This window comes from Phoxinus phoxinus (assembly GCF_949152265.1).
Source record: "Phoxinus phoxinus genome assembly, chromosome: 21".
Taxonomy (NCBI): domain Eukaryota; kingdom Metazoa; phylum Chordata; class Actinopteri; order Cypriniformes; family Leuciscidae; genus Phoxinus; species Phoxinus phoxinus.
The window spans coordinates 12,301,518-12,322,614 of record NC_136896.1 but is presented as its reverse complement, the minus strand read 5'-3'; the positions used below and the strand labels follow the sequence as shown (position 1 = coordinate 12,322,614).

At 42.0% G+C, this 21,097-nt stretch overlaps 1 long non-coding RNA gene across 2 annotated transcripts; it reads right to left on the bottom strand.

The window, feature by feature from the left end:
* Positions 1 to 10,557: 10,557 nt before the first annotated feature.
* Positions 10,558 to 19,117, bottom strand: LOC306989265. 2 transcript variants are annotated; one of them, XR_013795607.1, is made up of 3 exons: positions 18,608 to 19,117; positions 17,347 to 18,010; positions 10,558 to 10,891 (listed from the first exon to the last, which is right to left on the bottom strand). It is a non-coding gene; the product is annotated as an uncharacterized lncRNA (long non-coding RNA). The 2 variants fall into 2 exon arrangements; XR_013795608.1 differs by lacking the exons at positions 17,347 to 18,010; positions 18,608 to 19,117 and adding an exon at positions 11,489 to 12,209.
* Positions 19,118 to 21,097: the final 1,980 nt, after the last annotated feature.

The window sequence follows — 21,097 nt, the reverse complement described above, 5'->3', positions numbered from 1 at the left end:
ACAGCAGGGACCTGGCACGGACCTCCACTGCCACAGGGAAAGCAGGAGTGTGTGAGAGAGGTCAGCTGGGACTCACTCCTCACTGTGTGTTTAACACTTTTGTGCCTGCTCCACAGTATCTCAGACGCCACAGCACTGCTCAGACACTTAACTCCTCCAGAAACCAGTCAGCCAGAGCAGACAATATCTTGCATACACTTCTGAATGCTAATACAAGTTGTTTAAAATTGATTCTAAACCCTTCTTTTGTCCTTGGGTCAATTTTGACCTGTTTATGGCATTATTTGATATCTTAAAAAACTAAAATTAAAAATATATTAATATAGACTAGTTACATATACTGCAAATGAAGTGTTACGGAACTGCTGTGTACTATCCCATGAAAATTAAGAAGTGCTTGAGTTTGCAAAGTACCTATTTAATTGAGTAATGGGGTCTCCCAAAACGTGCATATTTAAGTTTACTTAACTTGGTGCTTATGTAGACTTGACTTAAATTGTTTAGTTCACCAAACTTGACAATTATTTAATGTACTTAAACAATAAAGTTCACATAACTTAGTGTTAATTTCAAGTGTACTTGTATATTTAAGTAAACTCAACATGAAAATTGAACTGAAATTAGAAATTAATTCTAAATTTTAAAGTTATTATTTTTGACTGCTTAATGAATGCACTGATCTTCAAAATATAGGTAAAAAAACACAAAAAAAAAACAAGCCAAAATACATAGTTTTTTTGTACCAAGCCAAAATACATCATCTTTCTGTGATGATTGCTCTGTTAGCTGGGGTTACGCTGTAAGTTTTGGCTTAGTAAAAAAAGTAAAGGTCAAATTCTCACAAATCATTGTTTCAAATCTTTGGTTTCCTTTTAGACGCCCAACTATTGTCATCAATGTCCAAGTTTAATATACAGTAGTGGCCAAAAGTGATGTCCGGCCTACGGAAATTGACATCTTCACCCTTTTATGTCAATTATTATCACAAATTTGTAAAAGATTTTGTAAGCATATTGCGTAGTTGTGCTTGAAGTCGATTGTTTTCTGTGTGACAACACAATGAAACATGCTAAATAGTGCAGACATAATTTTTGGCCTGGCTCTAAAACAAATAAATTATGAACACATACAAGAGAGAACCAATGAAATAAGCAACTGATTATGTTGTAGACATTGTTTGCTTTTTTTTTCCCTGTGAGCTTTTTTTTGTGTGTATTTTATTTTATTTTTTTGCATAGTAAAATAAAACCTGTAGTGCATTGTGATTTTTAAATCACAATGCACTTTGGGACTACAAAAGAAGAAAAAACGAGTTCAAGAAGTTTTTAAATAAGTTTTCAATTTGTGTTGAATTTGATCCAAGGATCAGGCGGGTGCAGTAAATGAGGAGGCTATAAACTCCATTTAACCACTAAAAAGTGCCATTTAACCCTGTTATCCACTTGACTATAATGTATTAAAGACATTCATTGTTGAATAAGCCATTGCTTCACCTAAGATGACGTCTACCTTCTAGTGTCTCAAAGCACACAGGTGGACCTCTTCAGTGGTACATGGCGGACTAGCAACACATGATGGTGATTAAAGGGCATATTGCAGGTTAGAGTACCCAGTGCGCCAATGTATAGAACAATAATGTAGGAACTAGATTTAAATATAAACATATACTTATAAAACGCTATTTAGGCTTCTGGAGTCGTTTTTGTGAGAAAATTTTACTTCCGCATTTGAAAACCGCCAAACCGGAACTGACGTAGCATGGGGGAGAGCGGTCAAAGTAAACAATAGGAAAGCAATGGATCGCAATGACAGTTCGGACGCTGAGGAAATTGTAGCCTAAATGTTTACTCGTATGACAGACCTCAGCCATATAATTATGAGCCTCATATGAAGCCAAGAGACTCTAGACAGGTCAGGATTAGACAGAACAACGGTCAGAGGAGACACATTGAGCTGTGATGTGAGGAGAACAGGACAGGGTCGGGTCTCGATGAGAGAACAGTGTTAGCTGTGTTAGATGTATTCACGTTAGCCGACGATATGTATAACACTATGCTCAGATCACAATATTGTAATTATGTGTCAGGCAATAGCAAAGCTAGTATTTAGACCCTTACCTGCACGTGTATGTCAGCCATTAGGAGACAGTTTCCAGAGAAAGAGGGACATTATAAAGGTTTTGAATGGCCCCATTTGGTGATAAATAATGAATAAAAAAATAATCACAATCACAACTTTCTTACTGTATAAAATGTTTATATGTAGAAACAGCCAACACAAACATTAAAATTCGGAGTACAGATTAAAAATGAACATTATATTATAATAATAATAAGTGTCGGCTGCAGACTTGCAAGACATTACAAGTTTATGGAGGATACGTTAATGAATTAAATTAAGACAAGGCACATTTTGTAAAACAAATGTACAATAAGTGATCTCTGACGGATCCGTGAGCGTCATGTTTCCCGCCGGTGTCCGACCCACATGCTGACGGCGGACCGGGCGACCCGATGAAGGAGCCGGGACAGTGTGCACATATCGCCGTCATCATATAACGTAACGTTAACTCATCATATCGCCGGGATTATAATCATGCAGTCTATAGTAAACGCTACACACTACCGCGTTTTTCAAAGCAGACGCAGAAGCGAAGTCCCATCTCTTACCCTGCACAAAACGCACACAAACACGGAAGAAAGCACCATCCTTTTTCTTGTTCGGAAACCTGTGGACTCGATGTTCTGACAGGCCATAATTCACAGTCATTTATCACGATAATTATTAATTGAAATACAATAACCACCGAAAACACACTGAATCACGACCGCTTCAACATAATACCAGCCTATTCTGCACTGAGCGAACGCAGCGCCCGGCAAACGACTCCCCATTCTGACGTAATATGACGCGATGGTGAAAAAAAAGCGCTTTTTCAACACGGTCAAGGAAACGGTCACGTTTTCAACTAAATTTGTGCCCTTAAGTCTGGCAAAACAATTTTTAATCATGCATTTACTCTTCATATGGTATTTTCATACAAGGTTATATATTAATTCTGAAAAAAAAAAAACCCTGCAATATGCCCTTTAAGTAAATCTCACTGAACTGCTCCAGAATGTCACTTCCTCCTGGTCAGACTGCTTGCAAAATTAAAGACACTGCTTTTGCAAATGAAATGTTACGAAGCTGCTGTGTACTATCCCATGATATTCAAGAAGTGCTTGAGTACCTAAATAAACTCATGCTGACAAAGTATGAGTAGATAGATTGGCTACATCAGTCATTAATGAAGTCATCTTCTTCCAAATGAAGGCCAAAAAAAATCCTCCATCTGATCAGCTGATTTACATTTTATGCCAAAAGCCGAAATACATCATCTTTCTGTGATGATTGCTCTGTTAGCTGGGATTATGTTGTAAGTTTTGGCTCAATAAAAAAAAAGTAAAGGCCAAATTCTCACAAATAATTGTTTGAATATTAAGTTTCCTTTTAGACTTGCATAATAACTGTCATCATCAATGTCCAAGTTTTTCCTAGGGTGGGTTTATTTGCTGAGCAAAATATTATATAAAAGAAGCAGGAGTTTGTCAGGACGGAGTTTGCCCAAATCCAAGAAACAAGGAACAACAACAACATACAGTGTGTGTGTCCCAAAAGTTTGAGGCCACACTGAAAACCTGGGACTTGCTTAAGATTATATATAAACTACCGTTCAAAAGTTTGTGATTTTGGTCAGTAAGATTTATTTGATCAAAATACAGTAAAACAGTAATACTGTGAACTATTATTACAATTTAAAATAAGTTTCTGTTTTAATATTTTCCATCATCCTTGCTAAATAAAAAAAACAAAAATGTAATAAACCCAAACTTTTGAACACTATATTTTTTTTAAAGTTTTTTTATACAAATGTAAAATTGATGCATTTTCAGTAGTGCATCTGTGTAGGAAAAGTCCAAACAAAGATTAAACAAACAGGGTAAGTTAAATGCTCAAGAACATGACCTAATAAGTCACAATAATGAGATTAATTAACAAAACACACCTGGAAACAATAAAACAAATGGCAAAAGGAAACAAAAGACAGGAAACAATGTCATAATATAAAGCATATAAAAATAAAAGGACATGGATGCAATACACGCTATTGGATACATTACTAGGGATTACTTTAACTCGGAGCAAAGTCAGTCCCCCTAAATCCTTGATTCAAGGCAGACAAGAATCTAATTTCCAAAGTCAAACACATGTGGATTATGACGGACACATTTGGATATGGATGTTCAGCCCCTCCCTTATCAGGACATTCGAACTAACAGCTTCAAACAAATCCAAAGCAGAGCAGCACTTGGCATAGACCTGGGAAGTGTTAGAGGAAAGAGAACGGGATCTGGTGGTGGTGAGGGTGTGTCTGAGGGAAAGGCCGGGGTCAGGGCAGAAAAGAGAGACTGGAGCCACTCAGCATGTCCTCCATCACACCCCCCAATAAAAGGCTTTTAAGTGTCCACTGCTCACTGGATTCAAAGAACGGATCCTGGGTCTAAGAGTGGAAAAGGGCCACCTATCAATGATCCATGAAGGATGGCTCGGTGGGAAATCCGAGTGAAGGGGGAAGAACGGATGTGTCCAGGGGTGGATGGTAACATCACGGGTCAGCAGCGTTCGATGAGCCTTGACCGTCCCAACCAAGTGGCAGCATCCGATGTAGGTCAAAGATATGCAGCGGGAAAAGAAACCGGATAGTCAATAAACATTTAAAATCCTAACTCAAAACAAATATGCACTGGTTGACATTTTGTGCCTCAATTGTCACCAATATGGCAAAAAAAAGTGGAAGTTTCTTGTAGAAACACACCAAGCTGAGGCAAACAGTCTCTGCGCAATGTGTTTGTGTGGGAAGCGAGGCAACATTCATATCAGTGCTAACCACAGGCCTTGCCAGCTGGGTGTCGAGCCTTGGCTCTGGATTGCAGTTTGTTTGTTTAAAAGATTACAATCCATCCAAGTCAAACAGACACCTTGAACATAACCCAGCTCTGCCAATAAACACATGCCAAATGGTGTGAGTGTACTGCGCTGAGCACTCTTGCATCAGAGAGGAAGGAGAAAGGCCAGGTAAAGGCCACCATACGCATGTGTGACATCAACATATGATGTCATGGCTACCAATATACAGAACGTTGAACTGATTACATATAATAATTCTACAGCTTAGGCAGTTAACATAAGCACAGTCTCATGTTTATGGAAAGTCTCGTTATGTATGGAACTTTGTATGACATATTCTGGGTCTTGAGCAACAACAAATGAAATCAGTTTTATTCTTTCTTCCCGAGACAGGAAAATATGACAGAGCAAATTTCTGATAATAAAAAAACAAACATTACAGAAGAAACACCAGAACTATTTATCTAGCCTACAGAAGGGGGGCCTTCACTATTGTGTTGGACAGTAGGGGGCCTTAAAATCAAAACGGCTGAGATAAAAAAAAAAAAATGCTGCCTGCATCCAAGCACATGCATCAGATTTGAAAATAGTAGGGGGAATGTTTGCCCGTATAATGTCTATCCAGTTGCTGACAAAGAGCAATCACACTGTTGGATATAAAATATGGTACCAACCATTGAAAACCCATGCAGGCCACGCCCACCTCTCATCACCCAGATGTGCACCACAGCAGGTTCTGATCATGACAGAACGGTTTCGATTTGCACACAAAGTTACTTTTTTTGCCATGAGCTTTCATATGTCTCTGTAGCATTACCTCACCACTCAACACAGGGGCTGACAACTCTAATGGTGGTTTCACGTTGTCTCTGTAAAAGTGCCACAACTTCAACATCCCCAAAACAGCTTAAGAAGAAATGTAGAAACCTGGGAACTACTTTTAAGATATCACCTCGTCATTGCCAATTAATTAATTTTATTCTTATTGAAAGAGCAGATATTGGTGTACATTCTTGTCAATAAAGGTATTAAATTGTTTCAATAATGCGTGCAAAAGTGTTTTCACTATGCTAAACACCTTTGTAATTAGTTTATTTTTATTATAAATATAAATAAATATGCTTATTTCAGCTAAAGCACATAGGACTTTATGTATCCTAAACACTCAAAATTAAATAATATTTCTCACTTCCTGCAAAATTGGACAAATCTTGACAAAAGCTTGACTGGAAAAATATACTGCCCACAAATAACATTTACTTTGGGTTTCATCATATTCTAAAGCATCCTCTTCACTATTATCTGGTAAACTAGTACACTAATATTTAAAAAAAATATATTAGATAATAACAATTGACATTAAGTAAATATCATAAAAATAGTTTGTTGTGGTGAAAATGACACCACAACGATGAGGAAGCCATATAATGTAAAAAAAATGTGTACACAATACATATTGAAATGCTTTATGTAACAATTCACATTTTATAATCTCTTTTTTATAATTTAAGATTGAACATCTGCTTCTGGGATGAGGGACCGGTAAAACAATAAAATCTACATCTACATGGTTTTTAATATAGCACCTATACAATTGATGAGGACACAGGTTTAATGTATTGGGGGTAACGCATAACAAGTAACTTGAGCTATGTAATCAGATTACTTTTACAAGTAACGAGTAAAGTAACACATTACTTTTAAATTTACAACAAAATATCTGAGCTTTTTCAAATAAGTGACGCAAGTTACTTTGTTTTCCCATTTATTGACTGACAGATCTCCTGTCCATGTTGAGAGAAATCGGGAGTGAGATGCAGAGGCGTTGTGTGAACATGATGGTTAAATTGTTATTGTGCATTTACTCATCTCACTTGCACAAAAACAGATTCAGTATTCCTCTAAATGAATAAAAACAGTGAAATGCAATCTATTAAGCAAACCTACAATAATTAAAATGTTAAATACATAATTTATATATTTAAGCTTACTTTATTAACCAATGTTTTGTTTTTAAAAAAACATAGCAAGCCCAGCCTAGATGAGAAAAAGTATTGCAAAAGTAACAATGCATTACTTACTTTCCATAAAAAGTAACTAAGCATTGCAATTAGTTACCTTTTTGGAGTAAAATTTCTTAAAGGGGTCATGACATGAGAAACCAAATTTGCCTTGATCTTTTAGTATATAAGAGGTCTTTGTACCATTAAAACGTCCTGCAAGTTTCATAGCTTAAGACGTCCTCCCCATTATAAACTAATCATTTATTTAATCAAGCTCTAAATACAGCTCGTTCTGGATTCATAGTAAGAAGTGACGTCACGGTACGAAGTGACGTACCAGCGTTTGCATATGACCGCCTCCAGGCACAAGACAGTTACGCTTTAAGCGCAAGGCAACTACGCTCATTATCGTTGTCGCGCCCGCGCGCTGCGCGCCTCACAAGTGTTCAGTCGACGGTAAGCGAGTGGGTCTGTGTACTGGGAAATTACGATGCCACGCAGATGTGCTGTTCCTGGCTGTGGACAAACAACATCTTTGAATACGCTGCGAAAGATCCAGACGTCAGGGAAAAATGGATGCACTTTATTTTTTGCGGACGTCTCAGTCACGGCAGTGTTAGTTTAAGCGTTTGTTCTATAGCCTACATTTGAAGGATGACTGTTTTGAGAACAAATCCCAAAATGATGCTGGCTTTGCCAGAAAACTGTTGCTCAAAGATAAGTCCTTGCCGACTATTCTGGACTCAACGACGACGACGCAAACTGTAAGTAATGTGTTTAAAACTTTAAACTACTTTTTAAATACGCTGAATCCGCACAGGTTCTGGCTGGGGGCGTTAATAATTGATGCATAGGCACTGACGTTAGCCAATCATAACAGTGGGCGTTAACACTGAACTCTTAAAGGGGAAACACCCCCAAAACAGACTGTTTGAATCAGAGGATGAGAAACAGGGTGGGAAAGGGTCATAAATCACTACATTTTAAAAGTTTTTTGTAAAAAAAACTATAGTAATACTATATTTGCACCTAAGGGAACATAATAATAAAATAAAAAAACCCATGTCATGACCCCTTTAACACTACTTTTAAAAGTAACTTTCCCCAAGTTCAACACTGGCCCTTAATATAACGTAATAAATATCATAAAAAATTATAGAAAATATAAATAAAATAATATTAAAAACAACCCCTGTGCTGGGACATAAAAGTGCCTGACGTCAAAGAAACACCCTTGTCTTCTGTTTCTTGAAAAACATGTTATTGTGTGAGTTACATGTTATTGTGTTACAGATGGGAACTGTTTTGATTTTTGGTATTTTGAGTGCTCTGATTAATCAGTCTCTTTTGAATCCTTTAAAAAAGAAAGAAAGAAAAAAAGCAATCAGTAAAAATGCGGTGAAAATTGTTTCCTATCCGTGTGGCCTGGTGCATAGCCCAAGAGGGGGTTAAGCAGCTATCTTTTGGATCTCTGAAGCTTACAGGGATTTGAATGCAGTGATCAATTCAGCTTTCTAGCCTTATCAGATAACATACAGCCTCTGGGAATGTCCATGCAAACTCCCTCACTTGAAATACCAAACAGAGGTAAACTTTGATTCAAAAACGTCCAAATCCCTGTAAGAGTATATAGAATATATAATGCAACAGGGCTCAGCAGAGAAAACGTTGATGAATATGTAATATGCATTGACTTGGCCAAAGTTTGACTCTCCAGAGTTTGATTCTGTCTGACATTAAGAATCTCAAAGATGTGGAAGACCCCTGAGTTCTGAAGCATAGAGATATATACTTTCAGTTTTCCTCTCGATTGAGCTAGTATTTGAAGATGGAATGAAGATGGGCAAATATCCCATTTTAATCTCAGATAGAGGAGACCTGCAAGGGGATGATTTTAGCAGATGCATATCCATCAAAAAAAAAAAAAAAAAAGTTTTAAAGAAAATCGTGTAGAAAAAAAACATGCAAGTTGGCATGTTGGTTTTCCACTCAATCAGCCATGGTCATTTCGAAAGACTTGGACAGAAAATGTAATATTATGTATATGAATCTGGTTGAATTTGCCATTGTTCTTCACTAAACTAAACTTAAGGGTAACTAAACTTTTTTTTTTCCCCGGTTAATAAAACAGACATAAGCCAAATATTTCTCTAAGAAAAATTGTCAAAGCATCAAGCCAGATGGAAAATAAATGTGATGGAAATCATCATGTCCTTTTCACATGCATCCTAACTATGTGTTTTCAATATTTTTTCTTCAAACATATGCAAAGCACATTATCAATCTGAGACCATCTGAGATTTCTGACAGAGACCGTGTAAGAGATGGAGACAGATGGAGGAGGAGGGAGAGAGATTATTATAATTGCACAATAATACTTTTCTAGCTGCCAACAAATTAAATGTAAATGTTTACGCAGAAATAAAATAAAATGATTTTATGACATAATGGCATGCAATTGTTTCCCGATATTAAACACACGATAATAGTTAAGTCAATATATATGTGAACTCAAGTAATCGAAACCCAGTCTAAGGGTCACCTGCCTTATGATCTGTGAACTACATTACCAGGCACTGGCTAAAATTACAGTTTGTAAATCCCACTAGATCCGGAGTGACTCTAAAGCTCAGTTCAGCCCCTGACTGACAGGTATCAAACACAACCAGAAAGCTCATAACAAAACATCTTCGGAAAGACTGAACCCAAATACCTAAACCAGGAATTTCACTTTCTCTGATGACGTTCTGACTTGAAACTTCCTATCGTCACCAAACCCTTGGAGAAATCAGTCTTAATCCCACCAGATGAGTGAATTGAGACCATTTTTCCTGGGTTCTCTGAGGCAGTTTGTCAAGTTCTTTTTCTTCTTCTTCTTCTTCTTAAAGTCAAAAGGCTGTTTTCTTTTCTCACTTTCCCTGGGTTATCATCACGTTTTAGCCATAAAATGCATCATATGAAATATGTACAATACGAACAGACAACTTCAAACAGCTTTAAGCAATTTCAAGCTGCATAAAAAATAAAAACGGCAACATTATTATTATTATTTAAATAGCAATATTCCTACATGTCCTATTGAAATCAGTCATTCCTTTCAAAAAGTCAATAGTTTGAACGCTTCAATCTGTCAGAATAGTTTTGAGGCCCCTCTGAAACATTAGAGTCCTCTGGAAACCATAGCAATGGTAAACCCTAGACATACAGTGCACGTGTGCTGTTGAATATAAATTATCCTGAGATCCGCGAGACCTAGGGCTGTAGTCAACAGGGGAAGCATCAGAGCTCTACCCTACACCCCCTACGGTCACCTCTCTAAATGAGCCGTTCTACTTTTATGGGTGAACGCAAGTGTTGAAATCTGTGAAGCATGTTGCAGGTTCCCTTGGCTTCAGTGCATCCATCTGGACAATAAACCCCACAGCAGCTAGACCAGGGAGACGTGTGTGGCGGGTGGTTGCAGTATTGAGACAAGCTCAAGTGATTTATTAATAAAGAGATCCGACTACGCCACCCTGGGAGCTACCCCAGGGAAAATACTCAAAATACTGAGTCAAGCACACAGGTTCGGTTCCCTCGTAAAGGTAGACAAAAGACGTGAGTATAGTACAAAATATAAACTTTTATTAGTACAAAATGCTTAAAAATGTTGGACACTAAAACCCACAGCAAACACTGACAACCCCACTTCAGATCAAAGAAACACACAAAACAATATAGCAATGATATATATATCTGTAAAGCAAAATACCAAATGACAGCAGGGCTGAGGCTCCCAACGAAGAGGAATCACTGTAGTTCGGTTTTACAAGGCACACGTTCACGCGCACACACACCCGTGCAGTCTAATCACCTATCACACTCAAAGTGTACACTGCACACGATAAAGAAGAACCACCACCACGAGGAAGAGCACTCCGGCTGTGGGACCCCAGCTCCTGCAGTAGAAAAATAACAAAAAGAAACTATACAAATGAACATAGAAATGGTAATAAAAACATTACCAATAAAGCAAAAATAATAAAAAGGAAAAATGATAACCTAAAAGGATCAGTTGGTCTTGAGATTGTTACAAAGCAATTTCAACTCAGTAGATGAGTACAAATGAGATGACGTTACATGGATCTCAAATCACGTGCATTACAATAACCACTTCGTTGGTCTTACAATAAAGCCAGAAAAGAAAAGGAGTTAAATCAAAGGAACAAAAACAGAAGACAATATGAAGCAGGGCACTAAAAACGTCACAATGAGAAATCAAACGAGCAGTCCCCTTGAAGTGATGATCGCGTCAGCGCGGCTGCGTCAAACGCAGCGCTTTAACAGCACTCACGAATCACGGCAGAGAACGAGAGAAATCCCCTGTTATAATGAGGATCGCGTCAGCGCGGCTGTACCAACCGCAACGATTTAACAGCGTGATCAGCAACTCAGAATCACGGCAGAGAGCGAGAGAAATCCCCTTGTTATAACGAGGATCGCGTCAGCTCGGCTGTACCAACCGCAGCGCTTTAACAACGTGAGCAGCAACTCACGAATCACGGCAGAGAGCGAGAGAAGAATACGAACGAGAAGGAGGATCCCTCAGGATATCACGTCAGATCGCATACTTTATAGTCACAGATTGGTCAGTCATACCCATCGACAGCAAAATGGGATACAGGGAATCACGCCTAGTTAGTATGTAAGAAGAGTGTTAACCCCACATGGCCATAACCACTATATAGCGAGCGCTTGACAATAAACATACCTGCAAGGCGAACAATCAGCACATCCAACACAGCGCGAATGGGAAACAGCAGCAACCCATTAAACTGCACTGTTAACAGAGACGATTCCACGTTATGCACACCACAACAATTCCCAGAAATCATAACCCATAACAACAGCGCGCTTACCTACAGGACACAGACACGAGCAATCGAGCTCGACACGAGCAAACAGACGGGGAAAACGGACGTGACACATCCCGGGTGACAACCAATCAGCCTTTATATGGAAAGTACCCCCTGCTGATAGGCCAATATTTGCTGTCAATCAGCTAATCCCGTTACATTCCACCACCAGTTTCTGCAACGTCGCCCCGACGGTGAACCAGACAAACTCCTACCCAGGAACTCTCAGTTCCAAGGCCGAAACAGGGTACCATCCATACTACTCACTATTCGGGACACTGAACCAGTACCCACTGTCCGAGGAAGGTGATGCCTATTAGAGTGTTGACCTGCATTTCTCCGCCCAGTCCTTCTCACCATACCCTCACCATCCTCTAGCGAGTTAGAAGGCACTACCAATGATGGTAAACCCATCTCAACCATAGTACCCTCTGTTACCCCGTAGGTCTCCACATTTCGCAGAGCACCAGATGTCTGAGGGAGGGGAGGAACAATGTCCTGTAACCTCGCCCTACCTCTACCTTGTGGTGTCTCAGTCACCAGGACAAACAGATCCTCATCACACCCCTCTTCCAGGGAATGCACAGACTCAGCCACTGGACTATCCGAACTATCAGACAACCCAATCGGCAGGTCCTGGTAGATCTGAGCCTTTAGCAAAGATCGGTGCACATTCTTGACTTTTCCCAGATCTGTAATGGGAGCAATGGTATATACTGCCCCACCTGCTTTAGGTGCCCTCATTACCTGGTACACCACTGAGCTCCACAGGTCCTGGATTTTACATCTACCCCTCACACTATGATTGCGGAGGTATACCAGCTGACCCTCCTTCAGTGGTGCTTCCTTCACCTGCAGGTCATGCCGGGCCTTTCGCCGACCGGCTGCAGCACCCATCCGTTCACCAGCACCCTTAAACGCCACTTGCAACCGATCCTGCTGCTCCAGAATCCACCTATTAACACCGCCAGCCAATGGCTCTTGGACTCTGCCTAGTAGAAAGTCAACAGGGAGTCTGGGTTCTTGTCCAAACATTAACAGGAATGGGCACTCCCCAGTTGCCTGATGAGGAGTAGTATTGTATGCGAAGAGGACCTGAGGAAGACAAAACGGCCAATCACCCTTTTTGGAGGGCGGCAAAGTGCGCAACAGATCATGCAACGTTCTGTTGAAACGTTCGCACTGCCCATTTCCAGCCGGGTGATATGGTGTGGTACGTGATTTCTCAACTCCATACAGACCACAAAGCTGTTGAATAAGGACGGATTCAAAATTCCGACCCTGGTCGGAGTGGATGCGACCCGGCACTCCGAATTTACAAAACCACTCTACTACCAGAACCTGGGCTACAGTCTCTGCCCGTTGGTCTCTAGTCGGTACTGCCAAGGTATATTTTGTGAAAATATCAGTCATGACCAGTACATTCTCAAGGCCAGACCTCGAAGGCTCCAACACTGTAAAATCTATGGCCACAATGTCGTTAGGCCGAGCAGCCAACAAGTGCCCCATAAAACTACCAGGGGCAGATGGGACACCTTTAGCACACTGGCACCGCTCACACTCCTGGCACCAGCGGGCAATATCTGCCGACATACCAGGCCAGTAGCATCGCTGGCGCACTAGCTGGAATGTACGCTCTACCCCCTGGTGCCCATGCTGTTGGTGAAGCTGGGTCAAGACATCGCATTTCATACTTGCCGGCAATAACACCTGGAAGATTTCCTCCCCCCCATCTGAACGAAACACATGCCGGTAGAGCACTCCATCAGTCTCCACCAGGCGGTCCCATTGCCGGAGCAGAATAATGGACAACCTGGAGAGTTTCTTACGCTCGTCAGGAGTTGGGGGCAACCTGCGCCTCCAGAACACCAACAACTCTCCTATGACTGGGTCTGCTACCTGCTGAGCACCCATGTCACTAATGGAAGTACAAGGAAATGAGGTAACCTGGTTAACCGAGGTCACCAATCCACCTTGGGCAGCTTGCTGCAAGGCCACTGGAACGGCCATACCTGAACACCACGGGTGTGCCCCTCCCGACTCCGGAAAGTTTTGGCGCGACAATGCGTCAGCATTGCGATTGCTTCTCCCTGATCTATACTTGATCTCAAAATCAAAGGACGCTAATTGGGAAGCCCAGCGCTGTTCCATGGCACCCAATTTCGCAGAAGTCAGGTAGCTCAGGGGGTTGTTATCAGTAAATACCACGCATTTTTGGCCCAGCAAGTACTCCCTAAACTTTTCAGTCATGGCCCACTTGAGCGCCAAAAACTCCAGTTTCATTGAGCTGTAGTTTGATGTATTGCGCTCAGTGGGCCTAAGACTGCGACTGCCATAAGCTATAGGGCGCACTTTGCCCTGGTGCTCCTGTGAAAGTACTGCCCCTAGGCCTCCATGACTGGCATCTACCTCTAAAATGAAAGGCAGTGAAAAGTCGGCATAGGCAAGCACGGGGGCTGTGGTCAACTTACCTTTCAATCCCTCAAAGCCACACTGACATTCCGAAGACCAAGCTTCAGCAAACTCCTGAACACCCCGCTTCGGGTGCTTTGGGCTTGCCAGCTGGGCCACCAGCCTGTGAAGGGGGGCAGCCAACTTGGCGAACCCCTCCACAAACCGTCGGTAATAACTAGCAAATCCCAAAAATGAGCGCAACTCTGCAACACTGGTGGGACACGCCCATTGTGCAACTGCCTCTATCTTCCCAGGATCAGTAGAAACTCCTTCTGAAGAGATTACATGCCCCAAATAATGTACCTCTTTCTTGAAAAAGGCACACTTGGATAGTTTGGCCTTCAATCCTTCAGCCTGCAGGCGGCTCAGGACAACCTCCATCCGAGCGAGATGTTGGTCCACCGAGGAGGAAAAGACAACAATATCATCAAGATATAAAAGGAGGGACTGGCACTGATGGTCACCGAACAATCGCTCCATCAATCGTTGGAAGGTGCTTGGGGCATTGCACAACCCAAATGGCATCCTATTCCACTCAAATAGGCCAAAAGGGGTGCAAAAAGCAGTTTTAGATTTATCCCTCTCAGCTACAGGTACCTGGTTGTACCCGCTGGCCAGGTCCATGGTAGAAAACCAACGGGCCCCAGCCAGCGAGTCCAAAGTCTCCTCAATACGTGGTAGAGGGAACGCATCCTTCCTAGTCTTTGAATTTAAGCGCCGGTAGTCCACACACATGCGCAGACTACCATCCTTCTTTTTGACCAGGACGATGGGCGAAGCATAAGGACTACAGCTCTCTCTAATTACCTGAGTTTCCAACAATTGATTGATATGTGCCTTCACCACCTCGTACTCAGATGGAGGAATACGTCGGAACCGCTGCCTGACAGGGATGTCATCCAACAAGGGGATCTCATGGGATATCAAATTGGTACAACCCAGATCCCCGTCATTCATAGAGAACACCTGCACATACTTCTCCAGTAGAGCCCTAACCTTACCCTGTTCTTCTTCGGACAGCACTGATAAGTCGAACAGAGCTATCTGTTCTTGTACAGTGGGGGAAACCTGCCCAACCTGCATGCTCACCTGGGCTGTAACGGTCTTAACTTCAGTAACCTCTGGGGGCAAACTGATCACATCCACCTTATTCACCGTACCAATAACAGTGCTAGCGTACAGCACTACATCTATAGTACCAACGTTTACTACGGGCACATAGACTGTACCACCATCTACTCTTAAGAGAGAAGGAGATGCCAGCAGACCTGCCGGTAGACCAGAAGCCGGTGGTTCGAACAGTACTGTAACGCTCGAATATGTCATCGAACAGGTTGCTGCAACAAATTTCATGGTGCCACCCGAGATGCGACACGCCCGACGTCCCCGCACCTTAACTCGCCCCCCACAATCCGAAACCGACTGAACGTCAACCTGATGGCAATACTGTAAAGCCTGAAGAACCGAATTAGGGGCCTGGGACACTACGGGTAGTTTGAAAAGCGCTGTGCCATGCTGGCCAAAGAGCTCCTGGTAGCAGCGGCTCAGGATGTTCATACCCAACACCCCAGGAACAGCTGCACACACACCACCAGGAGGATCTCGGACCACCAGCACACCGCAGCCCAAAACCACTCGGCCACAAAGCTCCACATCCAATTCCAGATAACCAATATAAGGAATTGAAAGGCCGTTGGCGGCTCGAAGCTGTAACCAATGACACGATCTAAGCCGTTCCTGACCCCATAACCCAAAATTAGCCACAAACCAACTCTCAGTAAGGGTGGACACCATGGATCCGGTGTCCACCAGGCAAGGTACCTGAACCCCACCCATCAATACTACGAGCTGTGGGCAAGTAGACATAAAGCGTGACATAAAATCGGAACCAGATACATTTTCGGAGCCTATCTTTTTCCCAACCAAGTTGCGGCCCTGAGACTCGGTGGGAATTAGTTTTCCGACGGCTGCATAGACGATGACTGTCCACCCCTCGTTAAAGCAGAATTCACACGGGCTGATGGCGGAACCAATATCCGCTCCCCCTCGCAATCCCTGGCAAAATGACCAGGTTGCTGACACCTTCTGCAAATTAAATTAGCCTTAAATGGTCGCGACCGTAACGGGGGATTTTGCAGCTGAGCCATACCTTGAGTTAACTGGTTCAATTGTTGCTGCTGCTTTCTAAGCATATCCCGTAGTTCACTTATTTCTGACACTGCTGAACCGCTGCTATTACGATGCTGATGTCCCTGTACCCCATATTGAATGCCATAAGCGGATGGGACAGACTGACTTCGACCACGCATTCCACCAGGCATGCCTTCTCTTTCCCAACGAAGAGCTTCGCTGCGAATATCGAACAAGGTAGCAGTGGGTTGACGACGCACTAGTTGCTTAAGTTCACGTCGAAGAGCACAATCGTTAACATATTCAACAAACTGGTCTCTTAGCAAAATTTCACTATTAGGCATACCATGAGGCGACTGACTTTTAACTTTTTCCAGAAGACTCATCAGGGCCAAGGAGAATTCCACCAATGTCTCCCCCTCCTGCTGTCTTCTGGAAAAGAACGACTCCTGAAGCGCTACATAAGACTTTGTGCAACCATACAAATCACGCAAAACCTGAATAATTTGATCCGGATCCTCCCTCTCGTCCCTAGACCGGTAACGAATCTCCTCCCTCGCTTCTCCCTCCAGATGATCAAACAAGAAAAATGCCTGATCCGCTGTAGACAGATGGCGAAGCCGCATACAAGCCTGGGCCTCCTCCACCCACTCATTGATGCCAATGCCTGACCGGCCACTAAACTTTGCGCACTTACGATCCCGGGGAACGAAAACAAACCGCTCCGGGGCCGACGCACCAGCACCAACACGTGGGGGATCCGCAGCCACAGGAATAGCAACATTAGATGGACCCGGCTGTGCAACGGACACTGGCTCTTGCCGCAGCCTTTCATTATCAGCTTTTAGTTGAGCTACTAAATCTCTTAACTCACGCAATTCATCCTCCATTTCTGTAACTGCACAAGCACTTACCACAAATATAACGCAAGATTGACTTGTGCAGAGCAACCACAAAAAGGGACTGCCACGGTCTGCTCGTTTGGTTCCTACAGAAACACAAAGAAAGGAAAAAAAACACAAACACAACAAAAACACCCACGTCTCTATACTACACAAGAGGGAACCCTGCCGACTGCGCCAGAATGTGGCGGGTGGTTGCAGTATTGAGACAAGCTCAAGTGATTTATTAATAAAGAGATCCGACTACGCCACCCTGGGAGCTACCCCAGGGAAAATACTCAAAATACTGAGTCAAGCACACAGGTTCGGTTCCCTCGTAAAGGTAGACAAAAGACGTGAGTATAGTACAAAATATAAACTTTTATTAGTACAAAATGCTTAAAAATGTTGGACACTAAAACCCACAGCAAACACTGACAACCCCACTTCAGATCAAAGAAACACACAAAACAATATAGCAATGATATATATATCTGTAAAGCAAAATACCAAATGACAGCAGGGCTGAGGCTCCCAACGAAGAGGAATCACTGTAGTTCGGTTTTACAAGGCACACGTTCACGCGCACACACACCCGTGCAGTCTAATCACCTATCACACTCAAAGTGTACACTGCACACGATAAAGAAGAACCACCACCACGAGGAAGAGCACTCCGGCTGTGGGACCCCAGCTCCTGCAGTAGAAAAATAACAAAAAGAAACTATACAAATGAACATAGAAATGGTAATAAAAACATTACCAATAAAGCAAAAATAATAAAAAGGAAAAATGATAACCTAAAAGGATCAGTTGGTCTTGAGATTGTTACAAAGCAATTTCAACTCAGTAGATGAGTACAAATGAGATGACGTTACATGGATCTCAAATCACGTGCATTACAATAACCACTTCGTTGGTCTTACAATAAAGCCAGAAAAGAAAAGGAGTTAAATCAAAGGAACAAAAACAGAAGACAATATGAAGCAGGGCACTAAAAACGTCACAATGAGAAATCAAACGAGCAGTCCCCTTGAAGTGATGATCGCGTCAGCGCGGCTGCGTCAAACGCAGCGCTTTAACAGCACTCACGAATCACGGCAGAGAACGAGAGAAATCCCCTGTTATAATGAGGATCGCGTCAGCGCGGCTGTACCAACCGCAACGATTTAACAGCGTGATCAGCAACTCAGAATCACGGCAGAGAGCGAGAGAAATCCCCTTGTTATAACGAGGATCGGGTCAGCTCGGCTGTACCAACCGCAGCGCTTTAACAACGTGAGCAGCAACTCACGAATCACGGCAGAGAGCGAGAGAAGAATACGAACGAGAAGGAGGATCCCTCAGGATATCACGTCAGATCGCATACTTTATAGTCACAGATTGGTCAGTCATACCCATCGACAGCAAAATGGGATACAGGGAATCACGCCTAGTTAGTATGTAAGAAGAGTGTTAACCCCACATGGCCATAACCACTATATAGCGAGCGCTTGACAATAAACATACCTGCAAGGCGAACAATCAGCACATCCAACACAGCGCGAATGGGAAACAGCAGCAACCCATTAAACTGCACTGTTAACAGAGACGATTCCACGTTATGCACACCACAACAATTCCCAGAAATCATAACCCATAACAACAGCGCGCTTACCTACAGGACACAGACACGAGCAATCGAGCTCGACACGAGCAAACAGACGGGGAAAACGGACGTGACACATCCCGGGTGACAACCAATCAGCCTTTATATGGAAAGTACCCCCTGCTGATAGGCCAATATTTGCTGTCAATCAGCTAATCCCGTTACACGTGCAAATAACAAACAAAGGGTGTGGGTCGGAGCAAATTCCATTTATCTTGTGATCGCTTACCACTTAATGAAAAATCGGATCATTTGCGCATAAAAGATACATCTGCAGCTAGGCGAGCACATTTTTCCCATAAAAGGACACATCGAGAAATGTCCCTGTTATTTCTAACGGCCAAGATCGGTGATTGCGGTTGTTTCATCTTGCCTGGGCCTGATAAATGAAACCAGAAAGCGGTGAACTCTGAGTTGCTGTGGAAACAAAGCACAAATCGTCCAGCAGGTGCTTTCCCCTTAAAGACAAAGCGCGGATGAAGTATACACATATGCGGTCGCTGCTTTTTACACTGCCTTAAAGGGTTAGTTTTCACTACAAATTATCCAATAATTTACTCACCCTCAAGCCATCCTAGGTGTGTATGACTTTATTCTTTCAGCCAAACATCATATTATATAAAAAAATATCCTGGCTCTTCCAAGCTTTATAATGGGAGTGAATAGAGCCGGAGTTTTTGAAGCCCCAAAAAGCACATCCATCCATTCTAAAAGTAATCCACATGGTTCCAGGGGGTTAATAAAAGCCTTTTGAAGCAAAGCGATGCATTTCTGTAAGAAAAATATCCCTATTTATAACTTTATAAACTATAATCACTTTCTTCCGGTAACGGCCGTACGCGAGTATAATTCTGGCAGAAGAGTCAAATCTAACCCGACGTATGACGTATTGGCGAACGCGGAAGCGCAGAGGATAGAGCAAAACACTGGTCACGAATTAAAAGTCTAAAACGATCATTATAAAAGAGAAATAATGGAGGAGTTTGAGTTTGTTGTCCTATTTGTTTGAACCGCAAACCTAATCTCACCTAAGCTTACGCTAGTCCTACATACGCCATGTGTCGGGTCAGACGAGTTCCTCTTCCGCAGGAACTAGACTCGCATACGGCCGTTACTGGAAGTCAGTGATTATAGTTTATAAAGTTAAAAATAGGGATATTTTTCTTACAAAACCCCATCGCTTTGCTTCAGAAGGCCTTTATGAACCCCCTGGATGTGTATGGACTACATTTATGATGTATGTATGCACTTTTTGGGGGCTTCAAATTACATTCATGGTACAATTCACTCCCATTATAAAGCTTGGAAGAGTCAGGATATTTTTATATATATATCTCCGATCGTGTTTGGCTGAAAGAAGAAAGTCATATACACCTAGGTTGTATAGCTTGAGGGTGAGTAAATTATGTGATAATTTTCATTTTTGGGTGAACTAACCCTTTAAAACAGCAACACACACACCCCACATTCTCCACAGGAGGGGCACAAGCACATGGGTGGAATCGCACACGCCATGACAAACATTACATAATTCCTAAATATTTTGAAGGTCAACAAACATCTCTATTTTATTAATCTTGTATATCATCCTGTGTTTGGAATCACAAGCTCCGTTCCAAACACCAGTGTGCTCCCTTTCGTAGGCTGCATTTTAAGGCATCATAGGAGGGATCACGACACAAAGGCTATTTTCGAAACACTGGAAACTTAATTATGCTGTCTCTTCTTTTTTTTGTGCCAAATTCTAATACTGTGCTCCAGATAATTCCCCCACCTCCTGTTTAAAAATAACCACTGGAATGACTAGTGAAGTCGGATAACAAATAATGCTTTCGGGAATTCCAAGATGATGGCGGCTTAACAAAAATTTCTTAGTAGTCATTGAGGCATCATGTTTCGTTTGTAATTTGCTAATTAAATTTAGCATGATGTATGTATTCATTGTAACACATTTCATTCGGAATTTCAGTTTGAGAGACTTAAGCTGGAACAAAGCAAATAACAGCATCAAACATATGATTCATAAAAAAGGCAATTTCAAAATGCAATGCAATAAGCTCAGTAAAATTAAGATGGCAGACTTTTAAATTATCAATAAAAATTATACTTACCAATAATTACTCCAGTGTTCAGTGT